Source organism: Bufo bufo, chromosome 9, assembly GCF_905171765.1.
Source record: "Bufo bufo chromosome 9, aBufBuf1.1, whole genome shotgun sequence".
NCBI lineage: Eukaryota > Metazoa > Chordata > Amphibia > Anura > Bufonidae > Bufo > Bufo bufo.
The window spans coordinates 4526841-4550490 of NC_053397.1; the positions used below are offsets into that span (position 1 = coordinate 4526841).

General features: G+C 49.9%; 1 protein-coding gene across 3 annotated transcripts in view; it reads left to right on the forward strand.

Annotated features, from left to right (window-relative positions):
• The first annotated feature begins 23226 nt into the window (after positions 1-23226).
• Positions 23227-23650, forward strand: part of DCAF1 (DDB1 and CUL4 associated factor 1) — a 39300-nt gene continuing 38876 nt past the window's right edge. For 2 of the 3 annotated variants that reach the window (XM_040408539.1, XM_040408541.1), the window contains exon 1: positions 23227-23295. The gene's annotated coding sequence lies outside the window, so the exon portion shown is untranslated. Of the gene's footprint in view, positions 23296-23372; positions 23448-23650 lie in introns of those variants that run through there. The other variant, XM_040408540.1, reaches the window with a different exon arrangement.

Here is a 23650-nt window from a genome sequence, read left to right on the forward strand (position 1 = left end):
GTAAATCACCCCATATGCGAAGGGATCAGGAGCCAGGAATGTCGGCGGCCGATCCGGTGCGTAGCTCTGGGGGAATGAAGATGGCCGCCGAAATCCTGCGATAAGCGGCGAGAATCTGAACCAAAATGGCCGCCGGGATCTCGCAAGATCCCGCGATCCCCCGCGAGACCAGGAGAGAAGCGCGGGCCGCACCGAGCGCAACAAAAAGGAGCGGTAAGCGCAAGCAGGTACTAGAAAGAGGGAACAATAAGAGGGAATGAGACCAAGACAGAGGGGAAAGCGGCGGCTGAGAGAGGGTAGCAAGGTACCAGGTAGAGGATGACATGGGGGGGGGGAGCCCCCCTAACCAGGTGAAGCCAGAGGGGGGGGGAGCCCCCCTAACCAGGTGAAGCAAGAGGGGAAACCTGAAAGGAAAAACCCTGCCCAGAAACGCTGGTGGGATATAATCGATATATAAATCTATATAAACTGACAATCAGCAGCAGCTATGCGGTAAACAGATATATATATACAATTAGTGTGGATCTAATTCATATGAAAGAACCGAAAATTGCAGCACTTAGTCAGGTCCATAAATATTGGGACCTGGATACAATTCTAACATTTCTGGCTCTATACACCACCGCAATGGATGTGAAATGAAACAGACAAGATGTGCTTTACCTGCAGACTGTCAGCTGTAATTTGAGGTATTTACATCCCAATCAGGTGAACGGTGCAGGAATTACAGCAGTTACATATGTGCCTCCCACTTGTTAAGGGACCAGAAGTAATGGGACAATTGTCTTCTCCGCTGTCCCATGGCCGGTGTGTGTTATCCCCTCATTATCCCAATTACAATGAGCAGATAAAAGGTCAGAGGTCATTTCCAGTCGGCTATCTGCATTTGGAATCTGTTGCTGTCAACTCTCAAGATGAGATCCAAAGAGCGGTCACTATCAGTGAAGCCATCATTAGGCTGAAAAAACACCACAAACCCATCAGAGAGATAGCAAAAACATTAGGCGCGGCCATAACAACTGGAACATTCTTATAAAGAAGGAACGCATCGGTGAGCTCAGCAACACCAAAAGACCCGGAAGACCACGGAAAACAACTGTTTGGAACATTCTTAACCACTTAAGGACCACAGGTTTATACCCCCCTAGTGACCAGGCCCTTTTTTACAAATCGGCACTTCACAACTTTAACGGTTTATTGCTCGGTCATGCAACTTGGCACCCAAATGAATTTTACCTCCTTTTCTTCTCACAAATACAGCTTTCTTTTGTTGGTATTTCATTGCTGCTGAGATTTTTCGTTTTTCTGATATTAATCAAAATAGACCGCAATCTTCTCAAAAAATGTGTATTTTTAACTTTCTCTGGTTAAATTGTTCAAATATAATTGTGAGCAACCCTGCAAAGCCTAAAGGTACTCGTTGGACTTTCAGCCCCTTTACGCACCTAGGCTGCAAAAAAGTGTCACACATGTGGTACTCAGGAGAAGTTGGGCATTGTGTTTTGGGGTGTATTTTTACATATACCCATGCTGGGTGAGAGAAATATCTCTGTAAATTGACAACTTTGTATAAATTTTTTTTAAAAGTTGTCATTTACAGAGATATTTCTCTCACACAGTATGGGTATATGTAAAAATACACCCCAAAACACATTGCCCTACTTCTCCTGAGTACGGCGATACCACATGTGTGACACTTTTTTGCAGCCTAGGTGCGCAAAGGGGCCCAAATTCCAATGAGTACCTTTTAGGATTTCACAGGGCATTTTTTAGACATTTGGATTCCAGACTTCTTCTCACGCATTAGGGCCCCTAAAATACCAGGGAAGTATAACTACCCCACAAGTGACCCCATTTTGGAAAGAAGACACCCCAAGGTATTCCGTGAGGGGCATGGCGAGTTCATAGAAAAAAAAAAATTTTGGCACAAGTTAGCGGAAAATGATTATTTTATTACATTTTATTTTTCTTACAAAGTCTCATATTCCACTAACTTGTGACAAAATTTTTTTTTTACATGAACTCACCATGCCTCTCACGAAATACCTTGGGGTGTCTTCTATCCAAAATGGGGCCACTTGTGGGGTATTTATACTGCCCTGGCATTCTAGGGGCCCTAATGTGTGAGAAGTAGTTTGGAATCCAAATGCGTAAAAAATGCCCTGTGAAATCCTAAAGGTGCTCTTTGGAATATGGGCCCCTTTGCCCACCTAGGCTGCAAAAAAGTGTCACACATGTGGTATCGCCGTACTCAGGAGAAGTTGGGCAATGTGTTTTGTGGTGTGTTTTTACATATACCCATACTGTGTGTGAGAAATATCTCTGTAAATGACAACTTTTCCCATTAGACAAAGTTGTCATTTACAGAGATATTTCTCTCACCCAGTATGGGTATATGTAAAAATACACCCCAAAACACATTGCCCTACTTCTTCTGAGTACGGTGATACCAGATGTGTGACACTTTTTTGCAGCCTAGGTGCGCAAAGGGGTCCAAATTCCAATGAGTACCTTTTAGGAGGGCATTTTTAGACATTTAGATTCCAAACTTCTTCTGACGCTTTAGGGCCCCTAAAATGCCAGGGCAGTATAAATACCCCACATGTGACCCCATTTTGGAAAGAAGACACCCCAAGGTATTCCGTGAGGGGCATGGCGAGTTCATAGAAGATTTTTTTTTTTTGGCACAAGTTAGCAGAAATTGATTTTTCCGCTACCTTGGGACAAAAAGTTCAATCTTTCATGGACTCAATATGCCCCTCAGCGAATACCTTGGGGTGTCTTCTTTCCAAAATGGGGTCATTTGTGGGGTGTTTGTACTGCCCTGGCATTTGAGGGTCTCCACAATCATTACATGTATGCCCAGCATTAGGAGTTTCTGCTATTCTCCTTATATTGAGCATACGGGTAATGAGATTTTTGTTTTCCGTTCAGCCTCTGGGCTGAAAGAAAAAATGAACGGCACAGATTTCTTCATTCGCATCGATCAATGTGGATGAAAAAATCTCTGCCAAAAAATGTGCAAAAAAAAAAAAAAGGGAAAGGCGTCTGCCAGGACATAGGAGCTCCTTTCATTGTTTTTTTTACCTTTAGGGGACAAACCTCTCCTTCCCCATGGGACAATGTGCAAAGCGCAAATCGCCCAGAGATGTGGCGAAGTACATTATGTACTTTGTCCCAGGTGAAAGGAGAGGTTTGCAGCAGCTGTGAGTAAAAGGGCCCTAATAGCCCTGTGTGCCTGTCCTGTGAGATGCAATCCCTATGCTAAGTGTACCTGTGTGTGGTACTTCCGGAAACACTCTCCAAAGCATAGGGCAGGGCAGTCAGGACAAAAAACGGGGGTGTCACGCCTTATTCCACCCCTGCTACAGACACATCTTTTTCTTGGGGAACGTTGAGTTGGGGTACCAGGATAGACACTCGGGAAGTGTCTGCCATGTAGCCGACTCACTACATCAGGGACTTGGGGCACGGACCCTCCTAGATACAGGAGTTCTGAAATGATCTCTTCCTGGAATTTGAGGAAGGATCGTGTTCTCCCAGCCTTACTGTAGAGAACAAAACTATTATACAGCGCCAATTGAATTAAATATACAGACACCTTCTTATACCAGCATCTGGTGCGGCGGGACACTAAATAGGGAGCCAACATCTGGTCATTGAAGTCCACCCCTCCCATGTGAAGGTTATAGTCGTGGACAGAGAGGGGTTTCTCAATGACTCCAGTTGCCCTTTCAATTTCTACTGTCGTGTCTGCGTGAATGGTGGACAGAAGGTAAACGTCCCTCTTGTCTCTCCACTTCACCGCGAGCAGTTCTTCGTTACACAAGGCAGCCCTCTCCCCCCGTGCAAGTCGGGTATTAACGAGCCGTTGGGGGAAGCCCCGGCGACTAGGTCGCGCGGTGCCACAGCATTGAATTCCGACTAGATGTAAGTGCCGAAAGACGGCCACGCTTGAGTAAAAATTGTCCACGTATAAGTGGTACCCCTTGTGGAGTAAGGGTGACACCAAGTCCCAGACAATCTTGCCACTGCTCCCCAGGTAGTCAGGACATCCGACCGGCTCCAGTTTGAGTCTTTTCCCTCATAGACCCTAAAACGATATGTATAGCCTGTGGCCCTTTCACAGAGCTTTTACAGTTTGACCCCATACCGGGCGCGCTTGCTGGGGATGTACTGTTTTATGCCAAGGCGCCCGGTAAAATGTACTAGGGACTTGTCTATGCAGATGTTTTGATTGGGGGTATACGCATCTGCAAACCTGGATGACAAATGGTCTATGAGGGGCCGAATTTAGTGGAGCCGGTCATAAGCAGGGTGGCCTCTTGGATGACAGGTGTTATTGTCAGCGAAATGCATAAAGCACATGATGACCTCAAAACGTGCCCTGGACATAGCAGCAGAGAACATGGGCATGTAATGTATTGGGTCTTTAGACCAATAGGACCGCAATAATTTTTTTTTAGTTAGACCCATGCTGAGGATGAGGCCCAAAAATATTTTCAATTCGGAAACTGTGACTGGTTTCCACCGGAAAGGCTGGGCATAGAAGCTTTCCGGATTGGCGGTTATATAGTCTGTGGCGTAGCGGTTGGTTTCTGCCACAACTAGGTCATAGAGATCCGCGGTGAAGAACAGCTCAAAAAACTCAAGGGCCGATCCTAAATGAGCCGTCTCCACGCGAACTCCAGACTGGGCAAAATAGCGTCTGATATACTAATTTCATTGGATCTTTTAAAAATCTACAGCCTGCCAGCCAATGATCGCTGCCGGCAGGCTGTAGTTAAACTTGTTCCCATGGCTCTGACGTGAACGCGCGTGCGTTCACAGGAAATCTCGGGTCTCACGAGATGACGCCTATTGGCGTTAGTGTGACGGGAGGTGGTTAAAAAGAAGGAACGCACCGGTGAGCTCAGCAACACCAAAAGACCCGGAAGACCACGGAAAACAACTGTGGTGGATGAGCGAAGAATTCTTTCCCTGGTGAAGAAAACCCCCTTCACAACAGTTGGCCAGATGAAGAACACTCTCCAGGAGGTAGGTGTATGTGTGTCAAAGTCATCAGGAGAAGACTTCACCAGAGTGAATACAGAGGGTTCACCACAAGATGGAAACCATTGGTGAGCCTCAAAAACAGGAAGGACAGATTAGAGTTTGCCAAACGACATCTAAAAAAGCCTTCACAGTCCTGAACAACATCCTATGGACAGATGAGACCAAGACCAACTTGTACCAGAGTGATGGGAAGAGAAGAGTATGGAGAAGGAAAGGAGCTGCTCATGATCCTAAGCATACCACCTCATCAGTGAAGCATGGTGGTGGTAGTGTCATGGCGTGGGCATGTATGGCTGCCAATGGAACTGCTTCTCTTGTGTTTATTGATGATGTGACTGCTGACAAAAGCAGCAGGATGAATTCTGAAGTGTTTCGGACAATATTATCTGCTCATATTCAGCCAAATGCTTCAGAACTCATTGGACGGCTCTTCACAGTGCAGATGGACAATGACCCAAAGCATACTGCAAAAGCAACCAAAGAGTTTATAAGGGAAAGAAGTGGAATGTTCTGCAATGGCCGAGTCAATCACCGGACCTGAATCCGATTGAGCATTTCACTTGATGGAGACAAAACTGAGGGGAAATGCCCCAAGAACAAGCAGGAGCTGAAGACAGTTGCAGTAGAGGCCTGGCAGAGCATCACCAGGGATGAGACCAGCGTCTGGTGATGTCTATGCGTTCCAGACTTCAGGCTGTAATTGACTGCAAAGGATTTGCAACCAAGTATTAAAAAGTGAAAGTTTGATTTATGATTATTATTCTGTCCCATTACTTTTGGTCTCTTAACAAGTGGGAGGCACATATGTAACTGCTGTAATTCCTGCACCGTTCACCTGATCTGGATGTAAATCCCCTCAGATTACAGCTGACAGTCTGCAGATAAAGCACATATTGTTTGTTTCATCTCACATCCATTGTGGTGGTGTATAGAGCCAGAAATGTTACAATTGTGTCCATGTCCCAATATTTATGGACCTGGCTGTATCTGGTGGCAGCAGCAAAGAAAGAGGAAGATCCAGAGGACGAGCGGCCTGTTATAGGGGCTATCAGGGGAGGGTCGATGGTTACTATGGTTACTTGTTTTTTATGTAAATTTCTTTGCTGCTATTGGTCGACAGTAAAGTAAGAGATAGCAATAGGAGCCTCCGTGTCTTGATGTAAAACTCAGGATCAGTACAGGAGAAGTAATGTATGTACACAGTGACTGCACCAGTAGAATAGTGAGTGCAGCTCTGGAGTATAATACAGGATAAGTAATGTATGTACACAGTGACTGCACCAGCAGAATAGTGAGTGCAGCTCTGGAGTATAATACAGGATGTAACTCAGGATCAGTACAGGATAAGTAATGTATGTGCACAGTGACTGCACCAGCAGAATAGTGAGTGCAGCTCTGGAGTATAATACAGGATGTAACTCAGGATCAGTACAGGATAAGTAATGTATGTACACAGTGACTGCACCAGCAGAATAGTGAGTGCAGCTCTGGAGGATAATACGGGATGTAACTCAGGATCAGTACAGGATAAGTAATGTATGTACACAGTGACTGCACCAGCAGAATAGTGAGTGCAGCTCTGGAGTATAATACAGGATGTAACTCAGGATCAGTACAGGATAAGTAATGTATGTACACAGTGACTGCACCAGCAGAATAGTGAGTGCAGCTCTGGAGGATAATACAGGATGTAACTCAGGATCAGTACAGGATAAGTAATGTATGTACACAGTGACTGCACCAGCAGAATAGTGAGTGCAGCTCTGGAGGATAATACGGGATGTAACTCAGGATCAGTACAGGATAAGTAATGTATGTACACAGTGACTGCACCAGCAGAATAGTGAGTGCAGCTCTGGAGTATAATACAGGATGTAACTCAGGATCAGTACAGGATAAGTAATGTATGTACACAGTGACTGCACCAGCAGAATAGTGAGTGCAGCTCTGGAGGATAATACAGGATGTAACTCAGGATCAGTACAGGATAAGCAATGTATGTACACAGTGACTGCACCAGCAGAATAGTGAGTGCAGCTCTGCAGTATAATACAGGATGTAACTCAGGATCAGTACAGGATAAGTAATGTATGTACACAGTGACTGCACCAGCAGAATAGTGAGTGCAGCTCTGGAGGATAATACAGGATGTAACTCAGGATCAGTACAGGATAAGTAATGTATGTGCACAGTGACTGCACCAGCAGAATAGTGAGTGCAGCTCTGGAGTATAATACAGGATAAGTAATGTATGTACACAGTGACTGCACCAGCAGAATAGTGAGTGCAGCTCTGGAGTATAATACAGGATGTAACTCAGGATCAGTACAGGATAAGCAATGTATGTACACAGTGACTGCATCAGCAGAATAGTGAGTGCAGCTCTGGAGTATAAAACAGGATGTAACTCAGGATCAGTACAGGATAAGTAGTGTATGTACACAGTGACTGCACCAGCAGAATAGTGAGTGCAGCTCTGGAGTATAAAAAAGGATGTAACTCAGAATCAGTACAGGATAAGTAATGTATGTACACAGTGACTGCACCAGCAGAATAGTAAGTGCAGCTCTGGAGTATAATACAGGATGTAACTCAGGATCAGTACAGGATAAGCAATGTATGTACACAGTGACTGCACCAGCAGAATAGTGAGTGCAGCTCTGGAGTATAATACAGGATGTAACTCAGGATCAGTACAGGATAAGTAATGTATGTACACAGTGACTGCACCAGCAGAATAGTAAGTGCAGCTCTGGAGTATAATACAGGATGTAACTCAGGATCAGTACAGGATAAGCAATGTATGTACACAGTGACTGCACCAGCAGAATAGTGAGTGCAGCTCTGGAGTATAATACAGGATGTAACTCAGGATCAGTACAGGATAAGTAATGTATGTACACAGTGACTGCACCAGCAGAATAGTGAGTGCAGCTCTGGAGTATAATACAGGATGTAACTCAGGATCAGTACAGGATACGTAATGTATGTACACAGTGACTGCACCAGCAGAATAGTGAGTGCAGCTCTGGAGTATAATACAGGATGTAACTCAGGATAAGTACAGGATACGTAATGTATGTACACAGTGACTGCACCAGCAGAATAGTGAGTGCAGCTCTGGAGTATAATACAGGATGTAACTCAGGATCAGTACAGGATAAGTAATGTATGTACACAGTGACTGCACCAGCAGAATAGTGAGTGCAGCTCTGGAGTATAATACAGGATATAACTCAGGATCAGTACAGGATAAGTAATGTATGTACACAGTGACTGCACCAGCAGAATAGTGAGTGCAGCTCTGGAGTATAATGCAGGACGTAACTCAGGATCAATAATGTATATGTAGTGTCCCACTAGGTAAATGTCGGCACTACACAAGGGTCAATTGGGCCACGTTGTTCTCCACCTCCTGTGGAACAGGGCCATTGTGTTTTATGTAATCTTGATGCATAATGTCACTTTATTCATGTTATTTATGTGCATTTTCCCTGCTTTAAATGACTATCAGGCCTGTTAGGGTGTAATTCCTCCTCCAAGACAGTAGAGGGAGCTAGGGAACCCCTAATATAAATAGTCAGTCCTGTTCAGGGAGAGGTGTGTAGAGTCAGAAGTGAGTGTGGACTTTAGCTAGGCAGCAGCTGAAGGGAGCTTCTGACATGCAGCTGGACAGCCCAGGCTTCTAGATGCTACCAGGAGGCTAGTGAGAGCAGTCCAGCCTGCCTGAGGTTCTTGAGCCAGAGTTAGCTCAGAAGTTGTTACCAGGGGAAGAGTTACCTCCTGAGAAACCTGTAGTTCCTACAAAGTACAGTACAGAGCAGAGCAGAAGTGTTTCCAGCCAGACAAGAGAGCTGAAGGGCAGAAGGATCTATCTAATGCAAGGAGACATATACCTGAGGAAGTTTCTTTACCAAGGATAAAGCCACCAATAGGGCATACGGGCCTTGGGAGCAAGACAGACAGGAGTTCTGAGGAATAGTGCACAGGATTTCTGAGGAAAAGGTGCAGCCTGATCTGTGAGTGTGTTTAACCCTCTGAGTATCTTGCAAGGACATTGTTGCCTGCCATTATTTGTAAAAGCCTGCTTGACACTGCATCTGTCATATGGAACTGAACCTAAAAGAACTGTATATAGTTAACCGTTTCCAGTAAAGAAAGTACTGCATATTTTGGCGTCACGAACAGGATGCGATCATTCCTACGCCATTGTGGAATATAAACTGTGTGCCAATACTGCCCATAAAGTGATAAAGCCCTATCCGTTTATTTGGAAAATTGCTGGGTCAAAATACAGAAAAAATTGCGGTGTTAAAATTGTATTTTTATGGACTGTTTGCCGTTTTTAAGTCACCGCTTGCTGTCAGTGAATAGACAGCGTTTTGCTCAAAGATGGCCGCCTAAGCTGACTGAAATAATTACTGTGTCATCTTTGTGCTTTGCTGGCGGGAAAAATTGGCGCCTTCTGCTAAAAAAGTGCGGGAAAGACTGTATGTCAGCGCCACCGCCCTGTCTGCGAATTTGCATGTCTACAAAGATGGACTCCGCCTCCCCTATGTTGGAGTACCTGGGGGGCGGCCTCCCAGAGCAATGGGAGGTCTTGTCTGGAATAATAGGTGCCGCCCTGTCGCTCGTCAGAGAAGGATCGAGCATGTTGATGAGTAAAGACTGCTCTGAGGTGATGTCTGCACCAACCGTTCAGAGGATGGAACCTGACCAATTGGAGCAAGAAGAGGCTCCACCAGCTTACACTCCGGGACCGGAGAGACCCATCAGCCTGGCGCCAGGATCGCAGCCTGAGCCCTACTTTGGTTTATGGAAGGACTTTGCTAGGCCCAGTATGCAGTGGTCTGCACTGATGGCGGAGGTGCGGGAAGCTGCCATTAAAAAGACGACCCGCCAGAAAACATATTTTGAAGAGCTGGCCAAGACCGTATATGAACGCCACGCCACTATGCAACCCCGCCTGGAAAGGAGAATGGGGGTAGTGGTGACCTTTGACAAGGACCGAGGCTTCGGTTTCATAAAGGACTATACTACTGGCAGAGACTTATTTGTGAACCGGAGGTCAGTTAAACGCAACTACCTACCCGACCATCTGCACAACGTCCACGAAGGAGAGGAGGTGGAGTTCACCCCTGCCGAGGGCCTGAGAGGCCCCTACGCCACAGCTGTAACCCGTCCCAAGCCGGGAGCTGAAGATTTGGAGGAGCCCGAAGAGCCAAATTGTCCGGAACGTGAACCGGAGCGCCCGACGGAACCTGCGCACAATACTTTCCAGGAACGGGGTTCCTTCATCGGCCCCAATGTGTTTTGGCAGCCCACGGTACTGGAGAAGTGGGTAAGCCCGTACCCTTCACCTGAACTGCCCCGCCGGGAGAAAACCATAAAGGAGATCGAGAACCTGGAGAGGTTCCATGCAACCTTAGAAAATATCCGGAAAGGAAAGAGTGCGGATGCGGCGCCGGAACCTGCGGTGGCCGTGCCAGACCGTCCGGATCCCTTACCTGCACCTGCTGCAATTGCGAAAGATCCCTGCAGCGACGCAGCGTCCGAAAGTTTGGAAGACCAGATTGTTCGACTCGAACTTCAACTACGTGGCCTGCGCCAACTTGCCGCATCTCGAGTGGCGCCTCCGTCACCTGAGAAGAAGGACACAACCAAGGACTCAGACGCCTCTGAGCCAGAGGTAAGAGTGCCTGTCCCTGCCAGTCGGCCTACCCTTGTGACTGCAGCCGCTAACGCGGCACCGGAGAGACTGTCCTATTGAAGGTGTCGGGTCCGCCGTCCGCAGCCAGCGCCACCCAGACCCGCGGAGCCTCCTGCAGTGATTATGCCTAGGCCCATGGAGCCGCCGACAGTCTTCACCCCCAGACCAATGGGGCCTATACCTGTGAGAGGCCCATTTATGTTACAATTACCCGCTAACACTATTTTGTGGGCCCATCCCTATGTGGATCCTCGTGTCAGGCCTAGTCTGCCAGCAGAACCAGGATGTACCACCAGTGACGACCCTAGTGGATATAACAATACATACCTGTGAGTAGGCCTGCCAGGCCATGATTCTGATTGTCTTTTGCTGAGGGACCCTTACAAGTGGATTTAACCCTTACAGGACAGGAGTCTTTTGTTTTGGCACCATGGAGCTACTGCCAGTTCCCCACGGCCCAGTGGTAGCTGGAGACCACTGAGAAGTCCAAATACTCTGCTGCCATATTGTTTACAGGACCCCCTGCCTGCCGCAAGCACTTAAGCCAAGTTGTGCCTGTTGTTCATTGTTGCACTTCAACCCTTTTAACCCCCTTTTCAGGTTGAATAGGGACATTGCAGCACTATTTTATACGCCATTTTAATAAAGTGGACTTTTCGTGCTGTGACTTTTTATATGCAAATTATAACTTCAAGAAATGTGCCCAGAGATGACCCCAACGCCTGTGGACCTCTGAGATGCTGTTTTATTATGGACTACTGTATTTAATAATTATGGACTATCCTGGTTATCCCAGGTCAGCGCCCCCTGTTCCCTGTACTATCCTGAGTGAAGAGAACAACGCACCTTTTCACCGGACTTGTTCCATTGCCAGCCATATTGCCTGCCATATATATATATATGTACTGCAAATGTAGATGTGGGTTCCTGCATTGCACTTTTTGTCTTTCCATTGACAGTCTCCAGCTGGGCCTGTTAGGGTGTAATTCCTCCTCCAAGACAGTAGAGGGAGCTAGGGAACCCCTAATATAAATAGTCAGTCCTGTTCAGGGAGAGGTGTGTAGAGTCAGAAGTGAGTGTGGACTTTAGCTAGGCAGCAGCTGAAGGGAGCTTCTGACATGCAGCTGGACAGCCCAGGCTTCTAGATGTCCCCAGGGGAAGAGTTACCTCCTGAGAAACCTGCAGTTCCTACAAAGTACAGAGCAGAAGTGTTTCCAGCCAGACAAGAGAGCTGAAGGGCAGAAGGATCTATCTAATGCAAGGAGACATATACCTGAGGAAGTTTCTTTACCAAGGATAAAGCCATCAATAGGGCATACGGGCCTTGGAAGCAAGACAGACAGGAGTTCTGAGGAATAGTGCACAGGATTTCTGAGGAAAAGGTGCAGCCTGATCTGTGAGTGTGTTTAACCCTCTGAGTATCTTGCAAGGACATTGTTGCCTGCCATTATTTGTAAAAGCCTGCTTGACACTGCATCTGTCATATGGAACTGAACCTAAAAGAACTGTATATAGTTAACCGTTTCCAATAAAGAAAGTTTTGGTTCACTACAAACTGTGTTCCTCACTTATTACTGCTATCAATCGGTGTGCCACCGTTACAGGCACTGGCGTCACGAATCTTAAAGGGACCTTGCCACCGGCACATTAATCCTGCAACACCCAGGGCACCTCACCTACAACCGGCCTGGTCCCTATATACAGAGAGTGCCCCAGAGGACCCCTGTGCCAGCCTCTCCATCACTGCTGTACGCCTGCCCAGGGTTTCCCTACAAACTGTGAGTAACCAAGAGCAACCCTCTTTTGCCTAAGTAACCGTGACCTCACTATCGCCATACCCTGCAGGGCTGCGTACTGCATATAGTCTCCAGACATACCCCCGCCATATACTGCATCCCCGGCCCTATATAGTGTGCTGTATAGTCTCCAGACATACCCCCGCCATATACTGCATCCCCCGGCCCTATATAGTGTGCTGTATAGTCTCCTGACATACCCCCGCCATATACTGCATCCCCGGCCCTATATAGTGTGCTGTATAGTCTCCTGACATACCCCCGCCATATACTGGAGACCCCGGCCCTATATAGTGTGCTGTATAGACTCCTGACATACCCCCGCCATATACTGCATCACCGGCCATATATAGTATGCTGTATAGACTCCTGACATACCCCCGCCATATACTGCATCCCCCGGCCCTATATAGTGTGCTGTATACACTCCTGACATACCCCCGCCATATTCTGCATCCCCCGGCCCTATATAGTGTGCTGTATAGACTCCTGACATACCCCCGCCATATACTGCATCCCCCGCCCCTATATAGTGTGCTGTATAGACTCCTGACATACCCCCTCCATATACTGCAGCCCCCGGCCCTATATAGTGTGCTGTATAGTCTCCTGACATACCCCCGCCATATACTGCAGCCCCCGGCCCTATATAGTGTGCTGTATAGACTCCTGACATACCCCCTCCATATACTGCAGCCCCTGGCCCTATATAGTGTGCTGTATAGACTCCTGACATACCCCCGCCATATACTGCAGCCCCCGGCCCTATATAGTGTGCTGTATAGACTCCTGACATACCCCCGCCATATACTGCAGCCCCCGGCCCTATATAGTGTGCTGTATAGACTCCTGACATACCCCCTCCATATACTGCAGCCCCTGGCCCTATATAGTGTGCTGTATAGACTCCTGACATACCCCCGCCATATACTGCAGCCCCCGGCCCTATATAGTGTGCTGTATAGTCTCCTGACATACCCCCGCCATATACTGCAGCCCCGGACCCTATATAGTGTGCTGTATAGTCTTCTGACATACCCCCGCCATATACTGCAGCCCCGGACCCTATATAGTGTGCTGTATAGTCTTCTGACATACCCCCTCCATATACTGCAGCCCCTGGCCCTATATAGTGTGCTGTATAGACTCCTGACATACCCCCGCCATATACTGCAGCCCCCGGCCCTATATAGTGTGCTGTATAGTCTCCTGACATACCCCGCCATATACTGCATCCCCGGCCCTATATAGTGTGCTGTATAGTCTTCTGACATACCCCCTCCATATACTGCAGCCCCCGGCCCTATATAGTGTGCTGTATAGACTCCTGACATACCCCCGCCATATACTGCATCCCCCGGCCCTATATAGTGTGCTGTATACACTCCTGACATACCCCCGCCATATTCTGCATCCCCCGGCCCTATATCGTGTGCTGTATAGTCTCCTGACATACCCCCGCCATATACTGCAGCCCCCGGCCCTATATAGTGTGCTGTATAGTCTCCTGACATACCCCCGCCATATACTGCATCCCCGGCCCTATATAGTGTGCTGTATACACTCCTGACATACCCCCGCCATATTCTGCATCCCCCGGCCCTATATAGTGTGCTGTATAGACTCCTGACATACCCCCGCCATATACTGCAGCCCCCGGCCCTATATAGTGTGCTGTATACACTCCTGACATACCCCCGCCATATACTGGAGACCCCGGCCCTATATAGTGTGCTGTATAGTCTCCTGACATACCCCCGCCATATACTGCATCCCCTGGACCTATATAGTGTGCTGTATAGTCTCCTGACATACCCCCGCCATATACTGCAGCCCCCGGCCCTATATAGTGTGCTGTATAGACTCCTGACATACCCCCGCCATATACTGCATCCCCCGGCCCTATATAGTGTGCTGTATAGTCTCCTGACATACCCCCGCCATATACTGCAGCCCCCGGCCCTATATAGTGTGCTGTATAGTCTCCTGACATACCCCCGCCATATACTGCATCCCCCGGCCCTATATAGTGTGCTGTATAGTCTCCTGACATACCCCTGCCATATACTGCAGCCCCCGGCCCTATATAGTGTGCTGTATAGTCTCCTGACATACCCCCGTCATATACTGCAGCCCCCGGCCCTATATAGTGTGCTGTATAGTCTCCTGACATACCCCCGTCATATACTGCATCCCCGGCCCTATATAGTGTGCTGTATAGTCTCCTGACATACCCCCGCCATATACTGCAGCCCCCGGCCCTATATAGTGTGCTGTATAGTCTCCTGACATACCCCCGCCATATACTGCAGCCCCCGGCCCTATATAGTGTGCTGTATAGTCTCCTGACATACCCCCGTCATATACTGCAGCCCCCGGCCCTATATAGTGTGCTGTATAGACTCCTGACATACCCCCGCCATATACTGCATCCCCGGCCCTATATAGTGTGCTGTATAGACTCCTGACATACCCCCGCCATATACTGCATCCCCGGCCCTATATAGTGTGCTGTATAGACTCCTGACATACCCCCTCCATATACTGCAGCCCCTGGCCCTATATAGTGTGCTGTATAGACTCCTGACATACCCCCGCCATATACTGCAGCCCCCGGCCCTATATAGTGTGCTGTATAGTCTCCTGACATACCCCGCCATATACTGCATCCCCGGCCCTATATAGTGGGCTGTATAGTCTCCTGACATACCCCCGCCATATACTGCATCCCCCGGCCCTATATAGTGTGCTGTATAGACTCCTGACATACCCCCGCCATATACTGCAGCCCCCGGCCCTATATAGTGTGCTGTATAGACTCCTGACATACCCCCGCCATATACTGCAGCCCCTGGCCCTATATAGTGTGCTGTATAGTCTCCTGACATACCCCCGCCATATACTGCATCCCCCGGCCCTATATAGTGTGCTGTATAGTCTCCTGACATACCCCCGCCATATACTGCATCCCCCGGCCCTATATAGTGTGCTGTATAGACTCCTGACATACCCCCGCCATATACTGCAGCCCCCGGCCCTATATAGTGTCCTGTATAGACTCCTGACATACCCCCGCCATATACTGCATCCCCGGCCCTATATAGTGTGCTGTATAGTCTCCTGACATACCCCCGCCATATACTGCATCCCCCGGCCCTATATAGTGTGCTGTATAGACTCCTGACATACCCCTGCCATATACTGCATCCCCCGGCCCTATATAGTGTGCTGTATAGACTCCTGACATACCCCCGCCATATACTGCATCCCCCGGCCCTATATAGTGTGCTGTATAGACTCCTGACATACCCCTGCCATATACTGCATCCCTGGCCCTATATAGTGTGCTGTATAGACTCCTGACATACCCCCGCCATATACTGCATCCCCCGGCCCTATATAGTGTGCTGTATAGACTCCTGACATACACCCGCCATATACTGCATCCCCCGGCCCTATATAGTGTGCTGTATAGTCTCCTGACATACCCCTGCCATATACTGCATCCCTGGCCCTATATAGTGTGCTGTATAGACTCCTGACATACCCCCGCCATATACTGCATCCCCGGCCCTATATAGTGTGCTGTATAGACTCCTGACATACCCCCGCCATATACTGCATCCCCGGCCCTATATAATGTGCTGTATAGTCTCCTGACATACCCCCGCCATATACTGCATCCCCCGGCCCTATATAGTGTGCTGTATAGTCTCCTGACATACCCCCGCCATATACTGCAGCCCCCGGCCTTATATAGTGTGCTGTATAGTCTCCTGACATACCCCCGCCATATACTGCAGCCCCCGGCCCTATATAGTGTGCTGTATAGTCTCCTGACATACCCCCGCCATATACTGCATCCCCCGGCCCTATATAGTGTGCTGTATAGACTCCTGACATACCCCCGCCATATACTGCATCCCCCGGCCCTATATAGTGTGCTGTATAGTCTCCTGACATACCCCCGCCATATACTGCAGCCCCCGGCCCTATATAGTGTGCTGTATAGTCTCCTGACATACCCCTGCCATATACTACATCCCCCGGCCCTATATAGTGTGCTGTATAGTCTCCTGACATACCCCTGCCATATACTGCATCCCCCGGCCCTATATAGTGTGCTGTATAGACTCCTGACATACCCCCGCCATATACTGCATCCCTGGCCCTATATAGTGTGCTGTATAGACTCCTGACATACCCCCGCCATATACTGCATCCCCCGGCCCTATATAGTGTGCTGTATAGACTCCTGACATACACCCGCCATATACTGCATCCCCCGGCCCTATATAGTGTGCTGTATAGTCTCCTGACATACCCCCGCCATATACTGCATCCCCCGGCCCTATATAGTGTGCTGTATAGACTCCTGACATACACCCGCCATATACTGCATCCCCTGGCCCTATATAGTGTGCTGTATAGTCTCCTGACATACCCCCGCCATATACTGCATCCCCCGGCCCTATATAGTGTGCTGTATAGTCTCCTGACATACCCCCGCCATATACTGCATCCCCGGCCCTATATCGTGTGCTGTATAGACTCCTGACATACACCCGCCATATACTGCAGCCCCGGCCCTATATCGTGTGCTGTATAGACTCCTGACATACCCCCGCCATATACTGCAGCCCCCGGCCCTATATAGTGTGCTGTATAGACTCCTGACATACCCCCGCCATATACTGCATCCCCTGGACCTATATAGTGTGCTGTATAGTCTCCTGACATACCCCCGCCATATACTGCAGCCCCCGGCCCTATATAGTGTGCTGTATAGACTCCTGACATACACCCGCCATATACTGCATCCCCGGCCCTATATAGTGTGCTGTATAGACTCCTGACATACCCCCATCATATACTGCAGCCCCCGGCCCTATATAGTGTGCTGTATAGTCTCCTGACATACCCCCGCCATATACTGCATCCCTCGGCCCTATATAGTGTGCTGTATAGACTCCTGACATACCCCCGCCATATACTGCATCCCCTGGACCTATATAGTGTGCTGTATAGACTCCTGACATACCCCCGCCATATACTGCATCCCCTGGACCTATATAGTGTGCTGTATAGACTCCTGACATACCCCCGCCATATACTGCATCCCCATGACCTATATAGTGTGCTGTATAGACTCCTGACATACCCCCGCCATATACTGCATCCCTCGGCCCTATATAGTGTGCTGTATAGACTCCTGACATACCCCTGCCATATACTGCATCCCCGGCCCTATATCGTGTGCTGTATAGACTCCTGACATACACCCGCCATATACTGCATATGTAGACAGTGACTGAAGCAGATAAGGTGAGTAATGGAGACAGGCGCTGAGGGCCCGACACTGCCCACCATTGTATCTGAGGCTGGGGACAAGGGGCGCAGTGATCCGGGCGCCTGATGTCGGCCGGTGACGGGAGCTGCGTCCACCCTGATCTTTGGTTGTGTGAACTCGGCCTGAAGGGGCTTCTCCCATGAACAATGTAAACAATGAAAATCCGACATCATATGGGAGATGGCGATCTAGTGAAGCCGGGAGCAGCCGTGGCCTCCACATGGGTCCAGACATCGCCACATTCTTTGTTTCATGGTGTCCTTTCTGCTGAGGGGTTGAAGGTCCGACCTGCGCATGTGCGTCCACCTGAGCCGAGGACAATCCAGCAGGTGGCGCTCTACATCTCATGGGTTACACATCTCCTCAGATCCAGGCTCTGGTGGGAAAACGTGAATATATTTTGGTGGGAGAAGCCCTTCCTTTAACCTCCGCCGTGTTAGCCCCCCCATAACCTCAGCCCTGTTAGCCCCCCCCCCCCATAACCTCCGCCGTGTTAGCCCCCCCCCCATAACCTCCGCCCTGTTAGCCCCCCCCATAACCTCCGCCGTGTTAGCCCCCCCATAACCTCCGCCGTGTTAGCCCCCCCCATAACCTCCGCCGTGTTAGCCCCCCCCATAACCTCCGCCCTGTTAGCCCCCCCCCCCATAACCTCCGCCGTGTTAGCCCCCCCCCATAACCTCCGCCCTGTTAGCCCCCCCATAACCTCCGCCGTGTTAGCCCCCCCCATAACCTCCGCCGTGTTAGCCCCCCCCATATCAAAATTTCTGAACAAAACCTATGCAGTCGGTTAGATCTTTGTTAGATCAATTGTTGTTTGCGTTAGATCTCACACAGAAGGAGAGATATTTACAGTTATTTGCAGGGGGGGGGGGGCTAACCCGTCATCAGCCCCCCCTTATCAAAAAATTGACCAAACAATTAGCTATTCTGGAAGATATTTGTTAGATCCGGTATCAACTAGTGGTTTTGTTAGATCTCACATAATTACAGACTTATTAAGTGATTAATGAGGGGGGGCTAGCAGACTAATAGGCCTTCGTTAGATCCGGTGAGATCAAGTGGTTTCAACGTTAGATCTGATATAATTACAGAGATATTTCACATGAAAACACAGATATTAGGTAATACACTGCTCAAAAAAATAAAGGGAACACAAAAATAACACATCCTAGATCTGAGTTAATTAAATATTCTTCTGAAATCCTTTGTTCTTTACATAGTTGAATGTGCCGACAACAAAATCACACAAAATAAAAAAATGGAAATCAAATTTTTTAACCCATGGAGGTCTGGATTTGGAGTCACCCCCAAAATTAAAGTGGAAAAACACACTACAGGCTGATCCAACTTTGATGTAATGTCCTTAAAACAAGTCAAAATGAGGCTCAGTAGTGTGTGTGGCCTCCACGTGCCTGTATGACCTCCCTACAACGCCTGTGCATGCTCCTGATGAGGTGGCGGACAGTCTCCTGAGGGATCTCCTCCCAGACCTGGACTAAAGCATCTGCCAACTCCTGGACAGTCTGTGGTGCAACGTGACGTTGGTGGATAGAGCGAGACATGATGTCCCAGATGTGCTCAATTGGATTCAGGTCTGGGGAACGGGCGGGCCAGTCCATAGCATCAATGCCTTCGTCTTGCAGGAACTGCTGACACACTCCAGCCACATGAGGTCTAGCATTGTCTTGCATTAGGAGGAACCCAGGGCCAACCGCACCAGCATATGGTCTCACAAGGGGTCTGAGAATCTCATCTCGGTACCTAAAGGCGGTCAGGCTACCTCTGACGAGCACATGGAGGGCTGTGCGGCCCTCCAAAGAAATGCCACCCCACACCATTACTGACCCAATGCCAAACCGGTCATGCTGGAGGATGTTGCAGGCAGCAGAACGTTCTCCACGGCGTCTCCAGACTCTGTCACGTCTGTCACATGTGCTCAGTGTGAACCTGCTTTCATCTGTGAAGAACACAGGGCGCCAGTGGCGAATTTGCCAATCTTGGTGTTCTCTGGCAAATGCCAAACGTCCTGCACGGTGTTGGGCTGTAAGCACAACCCCCACCTGTGGACGTCGGGCCCTCATATCACCCTCATGGAGTCTGTTTCTGACCGTTTGAGCAGACACATGCACATTTGTGGCCTGCTGGAGGTCATTTTGCTGGGCTCTGGCAGTGCTCCTCCTGTTCCTCCTTGCACAAAGGCGGAGGTAGCGGTCCTGCTGCTGGGTTGTTGCCCTCCTACGGCCTCCTCCACGTCTCCTGATGTACTGGCCTGTCTCCTGGTAGCGCCTCCATGCTCTGGACACTACGCTGACAGACACAGCAAACCTTCTTGCCACAGCTCGCATTGATGTGCCATCCTGGATAAGCTGCACTACCTGAGCCACTTGTGTGGGTTGTAGACTCCGTCTCATGCTACCACTAGAGTGAAAGCACCGCCAGCATTCAAAAGTGACCAAAACATCAGCCAGGAAGCATAGGAACTGAGAAGTGGTCTGTGGTCACCACCTGCAGAACCACTCCTTTATTGGGGGTGTCTTGCTAATTGCCTATCATTTCCACCTGTTGTCTATCCCATGTGAAATTGATTGTCACTCAGTGTTGCTTCCTCAGTGGACAGTTTGATGTCACAGAAGTGTGATTGACTTGGAGTTACATTGTGTTGTTTAAGTGTTTCCTTTATTTTTTTGAGCAGTGTATTAAATAGGGGGGCTAGCCCCCCAACATGCAATTTTCTGGTAAAATTTGATGCAGACTAATAGGCCTTTGTTAGATCCGGTAAGATCCAGTGGTTTTAATGTTAGATCTCATATAATTACAGAGATATTATGGATATTTGGTATTACAGAAGGGGGAGCTATCCCCCCTATTTATTACTACCTAATATCTGTGTTTTCATGTGAAATATCTCTGTAATTATATCAGATCTAACGTTGAAACCACTTGATCTCACCGGATCTAACGAAGGCCTATTAGTCTGCTAGCCCCCCCTCATTAATCACTTAATAAGTCTGTAATTATGTGAGATCTAACAAAACCACTAGTTGATACCGGATCTAACAAATATCTTCCAGAATAGCTAATTGTTTGGTCCATTTTTTGATAAGGGGGGGCTGATGACGGGTTAGCCCCCCCGCCTGCAAATAACTGTTACTATCTCTCCTTCTGTGTGAGATCTAACGCAAACAACAATTGATCTAACAAAGATCTAACCGACTGCATAGGTTTTGTGCAGAAATTTTGATATGGGGGGGCTAACACGGCGGAGGTTATGGGGGGGGCTAACACGGCGGAGGTTATGGGGGGGGGGCTAACACGGCGGAGGTTATGGGGGGGGCTAACACGGCGGAGGTTATGGGGGGGCTAACACGGCGGAGGTTATGGGGGGGGGGCTAACACGGCGGAGGTTATGGGGGGGGCTAACACGGCGGAGGTTATGGGGGGGGGGCTAACACGGCTGAGGTTATGGGGGGGGGGGCTAACACGGCGGAGGTTATGGGGGGGGCTAACACGGCTGAGGTTATGGGGGGGCTAACACGGCTGAGGTTATGGGGGGGCTAACACGGCTGAGGTTATGGGGGGACTAACACGGCGGAGGTTATGGGGGGCTAACACGGCGGAGGTTATGGGGGGCTAACACGGCGGAGGTTATGGGGGGGGCTAACACGGCGGAGGTTATGGGGGGGGCTAACACGGCGGAGGTTATGGGGGGGGCTAACACGGCGGAGGTTATGGGGGGGGCTAACACGGCTGAGGTTATGGGGGGACTAACACGGCGGAGGTTATGGGGGGGCTAAAACGGCGGAGGTTATGGGGGGCTAACACGGCGGAGGTTATGGGGGGCTAACACGGCTGAGGTTATGGGGGGGGCTAACACGGCTGAGGTTATGGGGGGCTAACACGGCGGAGGTTATGGGGGGCTAACACGGCGGAGGTTATGGGGGGGCTAAAACGGCGGAGGTTATGGGGGGGCTAACACGGCGGAGGTTATGGGGGGGCTAACACGGCTGAGGTTATGGGGGGCTAACACGGCTGAGGTTATGGGGGGGCTAACACGGCTGAGGTTATGGGGGGGCTAACACGGCGGAGGTTATGGGGGGCAAACACGGCGGAGGTTATGGGGGGGCTAACACGGCTGAGGTTATGGGGGGGCTAACACGGCGGAGGTTATGGGGGGCTAACACGGCGGAGGTTATGGGGGGGCTAACACGGCGTAGGTTTTGGGGGGCTAACACGGCGGAGGTTATGGGGGGGCTAACAGGGCCGAGGTTATGGGGGGGCTAACACGGCGGAGGTTATGGGGGGGCTAACACGGCGGAGGTTATGGGGGGCTAACACGGCGGAGGTTATGGGGGGCTAACACGGCGGAGGTTATGGGGGGGCTAACACGGCGGAGGTTATGGGGGGGGGCTAACACGGCGGAGGTTATGGGGGGCTAACACGGCTGAGGTTATGGGGGGGCTAACACGGCGGAGGTTATGGGGGGCTAACACGGCGGAGGTTATGGGGGGGCTAACACGGCTGAGGTTATGGGGGGGCTAACACGGCGGAGGTTATGGGGGGCTAACACGGCGGAGGTTATGGGGGGGCTAACACGGCGTAGGTTTTGGGGGGCTAACACGGCGGAGGTTATGGGGGGCTAACACGGCGGAGGTTATGGGGGGGCTAACACGGCGGAGGTTATGGGGGGGCTAACACGGCGGAGGTTATGGGGGGCTAACACGGCGGAGGTTATGGGGGGGCTAACACGGCGGAGGTTATGGGGGGCTAACACGGCGGAGGTTATGGGGGGGCTAACACGGCGGAGGTTATGGGGGGCTAACACGGCGGAGGTCTTCCATGCGGTAAACTGGGGAGCTGAGGTCTGTGCAAACAGTTATAGGCCCGAGGCTGCACATCTGTGGGCGGGGTCACGGTCTCCTGATAACGCGGCCGGTTCTGTCAGGTTCTCCTCTGTGCAGTTCACACACGGCGGTAACGCCAGACCCAGCCAATCAGATGCCGGGATGTCTCCTCTCAGCCAATCACAAGGAGGGCGCTGACTGCTGATTGGCTGAGCTGCTCCACACATGAGCTAAGGTCTGGAGCTGCGGTTTTTCTCTCAGATCCCGGGTGATGGCGGCCGTTGACATCACTGACGGATCCTGTGAGAATCCCCTAATGATGGGTACGGCCTGCTGTAGAGAGCGGGCCTACCCCCCGCCAGTCACAAGATGGCCACACATATCCCACTGCCCGACAGTCACAACATGGCCGTCACCAGGACTACAGCACCCACAATCCTCTGCGTCCGGACAGTCTGTGGAGGGAAAGAGAAGGCGCGCAGCTCGGTGACGTGTTAGGTGTGCGACCGAAGAGCCGAGAGCGTGAGAGACGGAGGCCGAGAGGTGAGAGACACCGGGGGCGATGGGAGACTGAGGGGGAGAGAAGAGACCGGTGCCGGGCGGCGGAAAGAGACCGAGGAGAGCGAAACCGGGGGAGAAGAGACTGGCTCTGAGGAAGAGACAGGCACAATACAGGAGGAGAGACAGGTTGTCAGGTAGAGACAGTCACAATACAGGAGAAGAGACAGGTTGTCAGGTAGAGACAGTCACAATACAGGAGAAGAGACAGGTTCTGAGGTAGAGACAGTCAAAATACAGGAAGAGAGTCAGGTTGTCAGGTAGAGACAGTCAAAATACAGAAGAGACATGTTCTGAGGTAGAGACAGTCACAATACAGGAGAAGAGACATCTTCTGAGG